The sequence below is a fragment of the Lepidothrix coronata genome, unplaced genomic scaffold (assembly GCF_001604755.1).
Source record: "Lepidothrix coronata isolate B3197 unplaced genomic scaffold, Lepidothrix_coronata-1.0 Scaffold177, whole genome shotgun sequence".
In the NCBI taxonomy this organism is placed as follows: domain Eukaryota; kingdom Metazoa; phylum Chordata; class Aves; order Passeriformes; family Pipridae; genus Lepidothrix; species Lepidothrix coronata.
Window position 1 is genome coordinate 1,235,957 of NW_016690357.1, and position 15,476 is coordinate 1,251,432.

The window sequence follows — 15,476 nt, forward strand, 5'->3', positions numbered from 1 at the left end:
TGGGCTTGGGGCTCTGTCTCTCCTCGATTTCCAACACTGACGTTGCTGTCAGATGGGTGCCCTGATGCACTCCCACCTATACCAGCTGTGGCAGGGCAACACCTGGCACTGTGTCTGGCATGAGAGAGCATGAGGGTGGCTGTAAGGACGAGTGTTTCCCTGGACACCCTACAGCATCCCTGTGTGGTGTGGTGACCCTGAGCTGCCAGGCTGTCAGTGAGTGTAGGATGGCTTTTGAGCCCGCTATGAGAGGGGAAAGGCATTGCAATGAAACTTCTCTGAGGCTGGAGAGCTCAGCCGGAGCCAGAGGCTTTCCTCTCTCCTGTTGTCTGCATATGTGCCCTGGGCCTGGCAAGATAATTAGTCCTTTGTTGGGCAATTTTTTTTTCATTTAAGTGCTGTGATAATGAGCTACAGTCAGTGCCCTTCTTAACAATATGATGGGGGTAGCAATGCACCGCTAAGCAACAGGAGGTTGTTTTAGCCAGGTGTAGCTGGAAGGTGTGGGAGGGAGGTGAGGGTGGCCATGGCAGTGCAGGCAGATGGATCTGGGCAGGAGGAGCAGGCTGCCCTGGGCTCAAAATCAGGGCCCATGCAAAACTGAGAGGCTCCTTGTCTGCATGCTTACCCTGGGGAAGTTGATTTTAAAGCTGGCATGCAGTGAGACATTCTACTTTTTCCACCCTATTGCAGTTGCTGTTGCCAACCTCATTAAACAAGAACCTCCAATCTTTGTCCTGCTGTGGAGTGGGAGGGAGGACTGGCTCCTACTGTGTCTGATCTGGTTAGTTATTAATCTCGGTTCCTGCCTGATCCCTGCTTGTTATACAAATAACACAGGCTTGGAGATCACTTATCAAAACTATTATTCCTTAATGCAGAACTGTGTGTTACAGGCAAAGCAACTGCAGATGCATGGGAATGATTGAGGATGAAGTTTTAGGGGAGAGGGAAACTATTTATGAAATTGAGTTGTGCATAACCATTTCTTATGGTTGAAAAAGAGACAGGTGATGCCACCCCATTCGGAGGGATCTGTTCCTGCCAACTGGGGAGTTTGCTATTCACCTGTGATCCTGTTCCAATTTCATACCTGCCCTGTTGTAGACCTGTAAAAGGCCATTCTTTAATGTTGGAGATGGGAATATTTTCTGCTTTCTGTAGCTCTCCAGAAGCTTTTCCTAAACTACAATCCCCAGCCACAGGTTCTTGTCTGAGGTGGGATAGAAGGCTGAATTTGGGAACTGTGTTGGAATGTAAACTTCAAGCTGGGCTGGAGAGGCTTAGAGGATCTCTTCCATTAAGGTTTCAAGCTGAGATCATGGTATGGGTCTTATCATGCTTATCAGATGCAAATCACTCTGAGGTGCTACTTTTGTCTTTTCTTGTGTTGAATAGGAACATGTTGACTAACAGTAAGATAGAGGACATGATAAGAACTAATAGTTACTTGGACAGGGATGTATTTAAATTTTGTTGTTGTCTTCTGCTCTACTATGATATACATTGCAGCACTGCTGTCCAGAGTAACACACTGTGGAAGGAAATTAACTTGTCTTCGCTATATGGAAATTGGGATGTGATTTCTATTGTGTTTGAACTAAGGAGAATGAAGCTGCCTGTGATGCAGCTATTAAATTTCCTTTTTTTGCTGGTTGTGCCCTTTTGTTATGGATAAATTGCACCTGGCTTGGTAAAGGGTTGTAGAAAGATAAAATTTTTTAATCGGAAATATCCAAAGCTATTTTATTACAGTAAACCTTGCCAGCCAAATGCTATGTGAACATGATTTTGTCTAGTTTTGCTCTTAAATAGCTGAGACCTTGGAGTCAATTTAATTCATTTTGTTCCATGTAAATGAGGCTGTACTAAATGACTTAGGGGTGTTATCCATGTAGGTTTGAGATGAGAAGTCTGGGGGAAAATGATAGCATCTGACTGATAACTACTACCCACTAGGGAAGTCCCTGGCCTTCATTTCAGTAAAGATATGAGCACAAATGCATTATTACACTACTAAAAAGCCAGAGGAAGGAATTCTTCTCCCTGCCCGTTTTTGAGGGCACTCAGGTCTTTATCTTTCCAGGCAAGAGCAATTTTTGCAACAATCTGTCTTCTTGAGGGATTAAGTCAGTGTCAAAGAGAGGGGAGGCAAAACTGTTAATTGCAGGCAATTCAGCTGGGGTAAAAATGCAATTAGAAGAGACATTGTGGAAATTGCAAATCCCAGAGACTTTTTCCTTATACCAAGATTCTCTATACTCTGATTCATGTGTTTGGACCTGCCAAGTTACTCATTTGGTAAAGCCTGAAACCAAAACCAGAATTTATCAGCAATTTATGGTGAAGACATGGAAAACTTCTCAGGCATCTTATGTCAAATTACATGTTTTTCACCTGCTAGTGCACTTGTTTAAGGTGGTGTAGACCTACCTATGCCTGGGTAGTTTTTAAAGATACACACTTTCAAGCAGTTGACAAGAACTGTTGTATGAAAAAGACTGTATAAAACCAAAGTTTCAGGTAAGGCTATTTCAGAGCTCAAAAATAGATCACTGAATGGAATGAATCACTTGTTTACCTAAATGTGGTGCCTGAAAGGGTAGGATCTGTTATTAGAATAGATGTTTTGTAAGTCCTTTCTTGTATTAAGCACTTGATTCAGAAAGGTTCCTGTGCAGTTCCATACAAGTCAGGTTTTGTGCAGTTACAGTTTCAGCTCTGAGCCGGACCTGTGCTTCTCATCATCACAGTCATCCTTTAGAAATCATCTAATGCAAAATTAAAAAAAACCCCAAACATTAAGATTTATAGAGAATTCTGAAATTAAATACATATAAAGAAAGATCTCTTACAATATGCAAACATTAACTCATACAGCTGACATAGTGAATCCTTTCCAGCATTCAAAAAGGTAATTTTTGTTGTTGTTGTTTGTTTGTTTTGGTTTTTTTTGCTTTTTGGAGGTTAAATACAGAATTTCTGTTATAGAGAAATTATTGAAAGAAAACTTATCTGTATAAAGACTCCTTTCCAAGCTCTCGGGACTCTGGCTCCCTCAAATACAAATACCTTATATATTCAAGCTGGGATGTACAAACTTTTGGTGTTGAATTCAGTATCTACGTGACTAGAGCTCTATGTCTGGTCTGACGAGGTACTAAACTGTTCACAGGCACTTCATACCTTTCTAATGCTTTCTCTGATAAAAAAGGTAAATGCCATGAAATTTGCAATCTATCTACCACCTCCAGGCATAGTGTTTGGAATTGATGAAAAAAAACCAAACAAACCTGGGGAGGTAAGAATACCTGAGAATTGATCCATGGCGGAAGATGAAAAATGTAATTTGGCTAGAATGTAATTAACATCATGTTATGTGGAACAGATTCACCGAAGAGGAGTGTCGGTTCTGATCTCCATTCTTTGTCTGATTCTTGGTAGACATTGAACGGGACACTAACGCAATACATCTATCTCATTTCATATGAAATGGCAGAATAGAATGAAGAGATTTGTGAAGAAGTTGAAAGAGTCTAAATAAAAAAAAAACCCAACCCTTGGGAATGACAGTTACTTCTGAACAGCTTGGGCCCTGAACTTTGCAAGAAGGATTGTTTTTCAGGGACTTGTTTTTGATTTTGTTTGGTTTTGTTTCAGTTTTGTTTCTTTGTTTAGTTTGGTTTTTTTTCTGTTTGTTTGCTTTTAAATAGTAAATTTAACTTGGGTTGTGGCATTTGAACTCCATCTAATTGAGCATGCTTTTTCTCACACTGTAGTCAGAAGAGTGGATGCAGCAGGTACACCTGACCTATTCGGGAAGTAGCCAAACTAGCTTAAAAAATAAAGATGTGTCAATATAAAGCAGCTTTAGCTCCAGAAAGTTTTTTATGTTTCCACATGAAAGCTGCTGTAATTGAAGCATTGCTGGTGCTTGTTGGTGTGATTTCATGCTTGGCTAACACCGACTGAAGTCAGTACTCCTGAATGCCAGAGGTCCATTGGTTCACCAAGAAAAGTTTAAGCTCCTGTCTTTTTTCTTGAGCCTACAGTAGATTTTGGACAGATGTCTGCTGAATTGAATCTGCCTGCTGATATAGATGAATGGTAGTTATAAGTTTAGATTGACAGCAGGAAGGGTGGCTTGCCACTTCTCACAGCAGTGTAGTCTTAAAGCATCAGCACAACAGTGCCCTGAGCTGGTTTCAAGCTGACTCAGGCAAGCCTACACAGGGCGTAGTTACAACTTTGCTGTTTGTATGTGCAAACCTGAAGTGTTAAGGGTGTCATGGCATGACAAGAAAAAAATTACAACTTGAGTAGTATTAATGTTACTGAATTCTGGAATGTGCTGCTTTACAATCGACTTGAAAAGAAGTAATACATTTCTCTGCTGCTATAGCAACTGAGATTTAGATGTGTCTTCTCTTGAATGTAATCCAGAGCATCATGTATCATGTGCCTAGGATTTATGTATAGGAGACAAAGGGTGCTACAGATGACTTAAAAGAATGTACTGTGGCCGTTTAAGAAGTTACTACCTGCAACTATCTGTTCAGCTCTTCTGTAGGAATTTCTAGCATCCATATTGGAGCTGGCAAAGGCAATATGTATCGACATCAAAACTCCCTTAGAGTATAACCTGGCATTTCAGCTTAGACTAATAATGGCTCATGTTTGTAAGGAGATTTAGTTGCTGCTGCTCAACAGGGTCTGCCCTGCCTCCGTAGAAAAAGGGTGGAAAGGAGAGCTGAACAGGAATCTTAGTTGCTTCTGAACTGTCCCTGAACTGTCACTTTACACTGATAACATTTGGAAACTGTGGCAGCTGAGGTGTTGGATACACATCCTCTGTGGCTGCCCCTATGAGAAGGCACAGACATTGTAGAGGGAAGTACTGGGCAATGGGAGATATTCCTGTTATCTGGCCCAGCTATACCTGCCTAAGAAAAGGAGATGGAGCTGTACTGTGTCAGATCATATGGCATTGTGCCTGTGGTGCAGTCACACATTCCTGTCTACCAGTGTTGCTTTTGGAAGGTAACCTTTCAGCAGAGATATAGAATAAATAGGATGTGCAAGAGGCAAATAATTTATCTGTGACAGTAAGATTTAGCAAGGGTTTGTTTGTGGCTTCCAGATGTCTTAGAAGGCCAAAAGTACCTGGTATGTGGACCAGAGTGTTGTCTAGAGTTGCCAGTGTTGAACTACTTAAAACTCACCAACACGTAATGCTGAGGAAGAAGAAAACTACTACGTGTCTACTCAGCGTAAGAGGTATCAAGGTAAGAGTCTGGTACCCTACAACCTTAATTCTGCTAAAGTCCTTCAATTTGGAGTTGCCATTCTCCTTCAAGGCCTCAGAGAAAAACTACCTGCTAAAGTAATCTGCTCAGATGCTCATGAATAACACGATTAGACTATTAGAGTTGCACTAGAGCATCATGGTTTGTGCTATCTGGCAAAATACAGGTGAAAAACTAGATCCTTCTCTGTGTTTTCATTATCATAGTACTTAAAGATTTGTTAACATTTTGCACTGAAATATGTGGTGTAGAGACACTTATTAACCATCAACAGAAAAGCCTTCAGTTTGTGTGCATTGGAATGAAAGCTTTTCTGTGGTCAAGATTAAGAAAACCAGTGACAGTGTTTCTGTACCTCTCTGTTTTGGTAGTATGGCTCCTTTGATTAGTACTTCATTTTGTGTCAAAACCTGACTAAATTTATTTCATTATAAAAAAAAAAGCAAAGAAGCAATCAAATCTTATGCTTAGAAAATTCCTTTGAACTGAAGGTCTGAGAGAGGTCTTAGGCTGTATTCTTAACCTCGTGGTCTTATATCTGCCAGTGGAAATAAGGCCCAAGAGCAGGTTTTGCAGTAAAAAGAAAACATCTAATTTAGTTTGGTTTAGGAGTAACTGTAAAGACCATGCTGTTCTTCTGAAGGGAGACCATTTTGAAAGAAAATAACTTCTTCTTTTCCCGACATGCATAAATATTTAAGTTTTCTAGCATGAAATATTTACAACAGGAAGAAAAAAAGCTACCATCTCTGTTTTGGGGTTTTTTTTGGCCATAAATAACAGAAAAAGAGAGTTTAAATAATTCAAGTTATTCTATTAAAACAATTACAATATTATCTTTGTGCCTGAGAAGTATCATATGTACCATTATCTATATATGTAGGAGTAAGAACTATAAGCTCATTCTACCTTGTTGGAAATATTTGCGATCAAGAATTTCTAAATAGCCTTGCAAGAGTCAGTGAACGACTGATTGCCAGGTCTGGGAGTTCTTAGAGATATGTTATCTAAGTTTTAACTTCTTTCCATTAAACTTTCTTATACAAGAGTTGGATGATGATGACTGTGTCACGTGTTTGGGAATAAATGCCTAGGAGATAAAGGGGGCTACATTCCCCCTGCCGTTTCCTCTCTGGCTATGCAAGAAAGAGATACAGTTCTACCCAGTCTTGACCTGAAATTTAGGAAACAAATGTTTTATCCAATGGCTGTGAAAACCATAAAAGATGCACATACTCTTCTAGGAACAAAGAAATGTTGGGCAGGAGCCTTCCTTCTTCTGTATGAGTGCCTGATGACAACTTACAGGATTCATCTGCTCCTGTTGTTCTTGTGGACTTTGTGGAGTTGTTTTGAGAGAAACTTGAATCAGTCAAAAAGAAATAAATGTACTCTGAATTTATGTACTGGGTCAGGTGCTTTGGGAGTTTATGCAGAGAAGTTGTAGACCCCTGGGCACCTGGGGTGGGAGCCTGGTACTTGGTGGCTCAGCTCAGAGTGGTTCTGCACCTGGTGAGGCCAGGCAGTGACTGGGTTGGGTTACGGTCTGGTTTCTAAAAAAAGATAAAAAAATATTTCTAAAAGTCTTTTAGAAATATTTGTTCAGATTGAGGTGACAGCTATGCATCTAGCTTAATTTAAACAAATATATATTTGGTGTGCTGCAAGCCTTACATTTTTTCAGTTCAAAATTCAGACTTGTTTTTTAAATCTTTATTCTTATTCTGTTAATATGTTTTGCCTCACTCTTCTAAACCAGTCAAATTCCAGTTTTCCTGGTTCCCTTGATTAATGCAATTAGAATTGTACATTTTCCAAATTTCCTCTAGAAATGCTGCACTTTCACAAACAGACTAATTTTAAAGGCTCTCTGAGATAAGTTGTTGTTTTTTTTTTTTAAATAATATTCAGGTTATTAAGCTACATTTACTTTTTGCCTCAAGTACTTCCATACTGCTATTTTCTAACTGCTAGAGACTACAGCAAGCTGGAGGGAAATCAGAAACAGTTTAAAATCCTTTCATGAATTATTTTTTCACATCAGTGACAAGAATAACCTGATAAGTAGTGGCAGTATGTTGTCAAATCAATTCCACCATGAGGCTTCCTAGATAAAAGCAATGAATGTTTACAGACTGAACAGTTGACCATAAAGTTCCTCTAATACCAGAGCTTCAAGAGTCTGTGTGTTGAGTAGCATCCCTTTAATTAAGGAAACACAGGTTGACCTTTTTCCAGGCTTCACACTTCTCTGTCAGATGTCTTGTCATCAAGTGCTAGTTACCTTCTCACGCTGTTAAGATATTGAAGAAAACAACTAGCAACCACTACAGGTAGAAAAAATTATAAGCTCTGTCTTTAAAACTTCCATTAATGCAGTTTGTTTCATTAATGCAATTGTTTTCCTCATTGCATGGAGGAAGAATCAAGGATTGTGTTATAAGAAAGTACTTCAGACTGAGATATTATGAAGTGCTTAAGGACAGATCTCTCCTGATGTGATCATAAAATCATAGAATGGTCTGGGTTGGAAGGGACCTTAAAGATCATCTAGTTCCAACTCCCCTGTCATGGGCAGTGACACCTTTCACTAGACCAGATGGGTCAGAGTCCCATCAAACCTGGTTTTGAACGCTGTGAGGCAGCCGCAACTTCTCGACTCTAAAGAACTTGTTTGTGGTACTTTCAACTGTAGCTCTATTTTGCTGGAACAGCTTGGAGTTATTTAAATGCAACTGGGAGCAAACTAGTGGTGCAATACCCAGGGACTACACTGAAGCTTAGCACATCCCACATCAACTCCCCTACCCCACAGAAGATCAGAATCCATGTGGGAAAGAAAACCTGGATAGCATTTTGTTGGCATGGAATCTTGGTGGGAAACAGTCATAATAGTAACATTATTTTAGAAAGAACAAGAAAGGCCAAGTGTTTCTAAAATATTTTATTCATGCTGTACATGTGTAAAAATGATGACTCAGAGATTTGAACAGAAATCTGATTTTTTTTGTCCTGAAAAACAGATCCTTCAAAGCACTTTCATTTTCTGAGATCATCTGAAAGCTTTTGCATAATGTTTTCTTTAGAAAGCAGAAGAAAATCTGAAATTTTTTGCAAACCAGGAGCATTCTCATGTTGGTCTGTGGTGAGTTGGCCCTGGCTGGATGCCAGGTGCCCACCAAAGCCACTCTATCACTCCTCTTTTTGATTGGGTAGGGGAGAGAAAACACGATGAAAGTCTTTTGAGTGGAGGAGATAAGGGCAGAGAGAGATCACTCACCATTTGTGGTCATGGGCAAAAGAGGCTTGACTTGGGGAAATTAGTTTAATTTATTGCCAATTCAATCCAAAAGGGATAATGAGGAATAAACCCAAATCTTAAAACACCTTCTCCCCACTCCCCCTTCTTCAAGGGCTGCACTTTGCTCCTGATTTTCTCCACCCTCCTCCCTACCAGTAGCACAGGGGGACAAGGAATGAGGGCTGTGGTCAGTTCATGATATATTGTGTCTAGTGCTCCCTCTCCTCAGGGGGAGGACTCCTCATACTCTTCACCTGCTCCAGCATTGGCCCCTTCCACAGGGTGTGGTCCTTCAGGAAGAGGCTGCTCTGGTGTGGGTCCCCTGCCAGCAAACCTGCTCCAGTGTGGGATCCCCTCTCCATGGGTCCACAGGTCCTTCCAAGTACCTGCTCCAGCATGGCCTTTCCACAGAGTCAAAAACAGCCATTGGGCACCTGCTCCAGCATGGGGGTCCTCTGTGGACTGCAGGTAGATCTCTGCTCCACCGTGGACCTCCATTGGCTGCAGGAGGACAGCTGCCTCACCATGGTCTGCACCATGGTCTGCAGGGGAATCTCAGCTCCAGTGCCTGAAGCACCTCCTCTGCCTTGTTCTTCACTGACCTTGGTGTCTGCGGAGTTGTTTCTCTCACATATTCTCACTCCTCACTTTGGCTGCTGTTGCCAGGGTTTCTTTTCCCCCTTCTTAAATCTGTTATCCTGGAGGCACCACTGTTGCTAATAGTTCGGCCTTGGCCAGCATTGAGTTGGTCTTGGCCAGCATTGAGTTGGCTGGCATTGGGTCTGTCAAACATGGGAGAAACTTCTAGCAGCTTTTCACAGAAACCACCCTCATAGCCCCCTTGCTGCAAAAGCTTGCCACGCAAGCTCAGTTTATGGTCATAACAGTAACATTACAACAGCTTTGTAGAGGCTGAGTCATTAAGCAATGGCAGTAGAAATGTACATCCTCAGTGTAGTTAATTTCATGTAAAAGCTTAGAGGACAATCCCAACTATCAGTCCTAACCCCAAAACAAATCAGATTACGTCGGCTGCACCAATGCAATCGGTAGCGGATATATGAACATCCCCTGGTGTATATCATGGTCTCACAGATGGTGTTGCCAGAGGGTTAAGATGGGACATACTGTGGTAGAAGGTGGGGAGGAGCAGAGGGGGCAGCTCCGTGCTCTAGCTAGGCCACAGACTACATGTAAAACTGCTGCTGTAGACAAGAAAATTTTGAATCTCAGCTAAGGTAAATCATATGGCAAAGTTAAAAATGGCAGTGCTATGTAGACTTTAGATTCTCGAGGGTTTGACTAAACAACTCAGCTGGGGTTGTCTAGCCTGGAGAAGAGGAGGCGCAGGGGAGACCTTATCACTCTCTACAACTACATGAAAGGAGGTTGTAGACAGGTGGGGATTGGTCTCTTCTCCCATGCAATCAGCAGTAGGACAAGAGGGCACGATCTTAATCTGTGCCAGGGGAGGTTTAGGTTAGATATTAGGAAGAAATTTTTTACAGAGACAGTAATCAGACGTTGGAATGGGCTGCTCAGGGAGGTGGTGGATTCACCATCCTTGGAGGTTTTTAAGAGGAGGTTGCATGTGGCACTTAGTGCCACGATCTAGTAACCATGGCGGTGTTGGACCAAGGGCTGGACTTGATGATCTCGGAGGTCTTTTCCAACCTGGTTGATTCTACGACTCATTGATTCCTCTCCTCTCATTTGATCCCTCTTGGCTGTTTATTTCCTATAGAAATGGGGTGTGCTGGGCTCATACAGACAGCTGGTACCTCTGTTCTAGGCAATTTGCTGCTTCATAGGACAGAGTTAAGAAGAAAAAAACCCATCTGCTATTGTGTCTTCTAGTCTTCCATGGTGCACTCAGTCTGATCCTCAGTTTTGTGCCCTCTGGACAGTTCAGGCTTTGAGGATGCTTATTTCAAAAGGCTTTTCAGGTGCAACAGAATGACTTTAAGTAAATGTGACTCTCAGAGAGAAGGGAGTCTAGTTTTGCTCTGCTTGAAAACAGGCGAAACAAAGATGCTTTGACAAATGTTTCTCTTGGCTCTGGAAATGGGAAGATGGGAAAAATGTTTAGCTAGTCTGGGTAATGCCTGTATTGTAGATGCAGATACATACATGTATCTTGCACGTACTTGTGTGTCAAAGCGGCGCTAGAAACACTGAAGTAGAACTAATTTTAACTGAAAGAGGTAACCTTATTTCCAGTGCAATTTCTACTCTAGCAGATTATCTTTCTACCTGTCATGCAAACAGAGCACCATACAAAATGCTTTTTTTTTTGAGTGAGAATGGTTGTCTCTAAATATTTTAGAAGCATGTTTACTGGAAATGACTTGTAAGTGAGCATCTATTTAGTATTTGCTAGGGTGACCACATTGTATATGCATAAGCAAAAAGAATGCTCTCCTTTCTGATCGAATGGGGAGATGATATTGGCATTAAGGAAGTTCAGCGGTTGTCACTAAAAGATTGTACCTAATTCTTTCTCTTTCTTCCTCTTTTTTTCTGCCTGTCTCCTGCTCCAAGCCTCAAGGATTTGTCTTCTTCCTCTGCCTTGCCCTTGCTCTATGACTCTCCAGAATGCTTGGTACTTAAATTCACTACCCCAAAAAAAGCTATTAAAAAACTACACATATTTGGTTTTGATTTTTTTTATTTGATTTTTTTGACTGGACTAGTGAGTTGAAACAGTTTTTTTCAAGGCTAGATGCATTTGTTACAGTCCAGTGTAAGAGAGACCACAGGAACATGGAGCTGGAAGAGAGTAGAAGGAAATAGGGAGGAAGGACATCCATCTTTCCGCAGCCTTGAGGTGTTAGACTTGTTCAGTTCAGTATTGTGTAGTTGCCATATGATGCCCTAGGACAAAAATAACTGACTAATGCTTAGTTTTAGCTTTAGACAGGAAAAAAAAAGAAGAGATCATGGAAAGATCACCTATTATCTCTTGTTTTACAGGTTTAATTTGTTTCCTGCCTGTAATTCAGTGTCTGTCTTATAAATAGCATCTGGAAGTTGCTGCAGAAAGCATTAGCAAACATATTTAATTTAAATTGAATTTTTCTATGAGTAGTCATAGTGATCAGATTAGTTCTCAGTAGGATTTGTTATTTAATAAAGCTTTGTCAGTAAAACTGGTTGTGAAAATTCTGGTCAGTATAACCTCAGCATGCAAGTATTTGCACAAACTTCCACATGTACAAGGTCTTGGACTAAAATTGTTTAAGGCACATTCATGAAAGCAATCCCATTGGGAAATAGAAATAAACTGCTTCTCTCTTGTGGTCATTCAGTAGCTAATATAAAAAATAACATTGATGTTGAATATTCAGTGAATAATCTATTAGCTGAAACATGTTTGTCATTATTAAAAAACTGGCTTAAGGAAAAAGATAGAAGCAGCAGAAGGCTTGTAAATAAGTCTGAACTCTACAAAGATTCCCGCCTTGGATAAATCAGTGTCACTTAAAGTTTTTGAAGGGAGCTAAGCCAGTTTACATCGACTGTTTCCCATTTCCACTGGGGACTAGTATTTGACCAGATATAGTTCTAATAATGGTACAACTCATTAACATTTTTCAAAGTTATGTATTCAAGTGGTATTTGGCTAGTTTTGTAAATAGCAAATTAATGTGAACAGTTCAAAGTGTGTTCACAGAATTCACATACTTTGGGAGGTAAAGCACTTTCCACAAGTTTGGATTTAAGCCTTGTTCAGGAATATTTGGTAGCCTGCTTTTTGCTTAACTGCACAAACTATCTTGGCTTTGAAGTTACACTGTTTGAATGCAGTCTCAGGCTTCACGGTGAATTGGCACAATCTTTTCTCCTCTCACTCTGAAAAGGCTTGTCTGAAATTGCTCACAGGCTCTTCAGCTGTCCCTAGTTCCCATTGCAAAAATAAGAGCAGGGTAAAGCTTTGGCCAGATCAGGATTATGAAAGCATTTAGATTGACATGGAGCTTTATTAGATGACATGTTTGAGGTAAGACCTTACTAAGTAGTGGAGGGTGGGGAGGGAGTTTCCTTCATCTACATGGTTTTACCTGAAGCTTACTCTTAAACTCTAACAGTTTCTGTCTTTCCATCAACTGCCTCGTAACATAACATGATTATTTCAGTATGGGTCTCTGATAGGTGTTTATCTATAGAAGTGGAAGGTGTTACTCCTTCCCCCAGGTGAGTTTAGTGGGGAGTGAAGGAAAGTGTGTGCTTGGCTTCTGCAGTGCTGCTGGTCCCCACCTGGCTGATAGCTGGGGACTGCCAGAGAAGGCAGCATTGAAGTGACACGACAAGTAGTGAGCAGGGATCCATGCATGTGTCCTGTTTTGCCTATTCCCCTCAGCAAGTGATACACTCTGGAGAATGTCCAAGTCCACCCTCCATCGTCTTCCTCTTCCCTTCTAGTTATTGCTTCAGATGACAATTATCAACTTAAGGCCTAACAGAGTAGGCTTCAAGAAGCATTTAATAACTCTGAGGGTCCCACATTCAACTCAAAATAAATATGAACCATAACTTGAGATATAGTCTCATCAAACAGTGTTAAACTGGACAGCTCTCAGGCAAATACCTTCTATTTCTTCTTCTTGGCACATTTCTTGTTCTTCATTTGCAGTGTTCTTGCAAGATCTGTGGTGGAGACGATGTAAGACATAGTTCATGTGTGATTAAAGGTTTGTTGTATTTGATTTTTACTATCAACATTTTTTTCTGCAGTTAATCATCTGCCTTTCTGTAGAGAAGGAAGAGCAAGAAAGTTTCAAATATTGGGTAAATTCCATCATTGAATTATTTTTATTGTCTTAATATGTAGTGTTAAATTTTGTGAGTAATTAACAAGATCAATCCATAGCTCACCTGGGCCTATGTTTGCTACAAAACTATATTGCAAGTGGAGTACACATTTTTTTAACAGCATTTTTATGTCCAAACAAATACCTGCTTTTCTAGCCATTGATCAAAATAAAAAAGATTGTGAACTGAGGTTTGAGGGCAGAAAGTTTTTGGTGAGATTTGAAGTAAGTATAATGCTATTGGTGGGGGTACTTAAAGGTACATGGCCCTTTGAGGCAGTTAAATAGAGCAGTGCTGAGACAAAAAGGCATTTTAATTTGGTGCTTCCTCATGCTTGGATTCCTCCAGTTCCTCATTAGCAGCTCAGCCTTATTTGCAATCCTGGCTGGTTTCTCATACCATGCTGTTGTGCTCATTGTACATGTACCTCTGGCTATCAGTACTCCAGTAGTGCTGGAAGCAAGCCAATCTCTCCCTACCAATAATAACTCTACTTATAAGATTGCCCTCTAGTTGAAATACTAGCCCTTGGGTTTCTGCTGGAGAAATCGTGCAACATACTTCATTGGATTTGGTTAATTAGCATGGCTTAAAAAGAAGAAGAAAAAAAAGCCCAAACTGTTCAGCAATAAAAATGAGCGATGCAGAGCTGTGAGGCTGGGACTGATAAGGATATGATTGGTGTGTTTACTCTGCAATTTCACTGGTATAAACAGCTTTGAGTTGGAATGACAGAGTTCAGGAGCTTTGTGTAAGCCCAGACCTTTGGAGGTTAAGGGAATGCATTAAACCCTCTGGTAAGATAGTTGTGTGCATGAAGATAGGCACACTTAGAAAAAACCCAATCAACCTTACCCTCCTCCCCCTTAGAGCATATCCAGAGACAAGAACCCCACTCTTCTCAAAGATGAGAGTTAATAGCCAGACTGAGGGAGGGATAATATTCTAAATTGTCTGTTTTCCAGGAAGCAAATCATGTCATATACTTGCTACTTTCTGTGCTTAATCTTTGTGACTACTGAATTGCTCAGGCCCAAAACCTTTTTCAGGAAAAGTACATTATAAATGTGTACTCTTGATTAGTGGAGTCAAAAGTTATGTCTTTTGTTTTGTGAGAGCACTTGATAAAGTAGAAAGGTTAATCGGAAATATTTTCCAGAGATTCAGTACAAAACTCATAAAATGATCCAAGAAATAAATCTGTCTTCAAGAAGGCTGGGCATGGGAGGAAGTGTATTTAAATTTTACACTCAGATGATAGATTTTCCAGAAGCACCAACTTCCCAAAATTCTATTTTCCCTGTTGTGTTGTCTTGCTACTTTTCTTTAACCAATCTGGCCTAGTCTCTGATGAACAGCTATAGTTTGTGGATGTACCCAGAGAAAAGAAAGAACTAGCTGAGTTATTGTCTTTGTTTTTTCATGAAAAGAGCGACATTATGCAATATACATGAATTTCTATTCATAGGGAGTATTCTTTGCTGCTCTGTTTCAGGATAACTGTCTAAATGTGTATAAAAGTTTATCTTTGTCTGATGAAACTCTACTATGTTTGGACTGGTTACTTCAGGAACAAGTGTAGTTCTTCCCCTTTCCTTCCTTCTTCTGCCTACTTCCTTCTTGAGTGTTAGAGGAAGAATTGATAAAGATCAGGAACTAAAAGACCCATGGGTGAAAGTTGCTTTTGAGGAGTGGATTGCCCAAACCCATACTGCTGCTAGTCTGGAACTGCTACAGTGAGTTTGTCTCCTTCTGCACGATGGAGCATGATTCAGACCAGAGCAGTATTCATTTCAATAATCAGAAAAGCTCATGCAGTCTGCTCAGTGACCATGGGAGACCAAGCTAAACATGCCTGTCAGAGTGTCTTTTCTTAGATTAATTCATCTCCATTTAACTGTTTCATGAGACAAAACTGAATGTGTTAGCAGTGACTGTTTTTTTGTGATTTTTTTTTCTACAGCTGGATTCAGATTGCAGGAGTCCTGCTTCTGCATGAAACACTTGGTGTTTTGGACTTTAATTTATATTAGAAATGGTTTAAGATTTAGTAGATA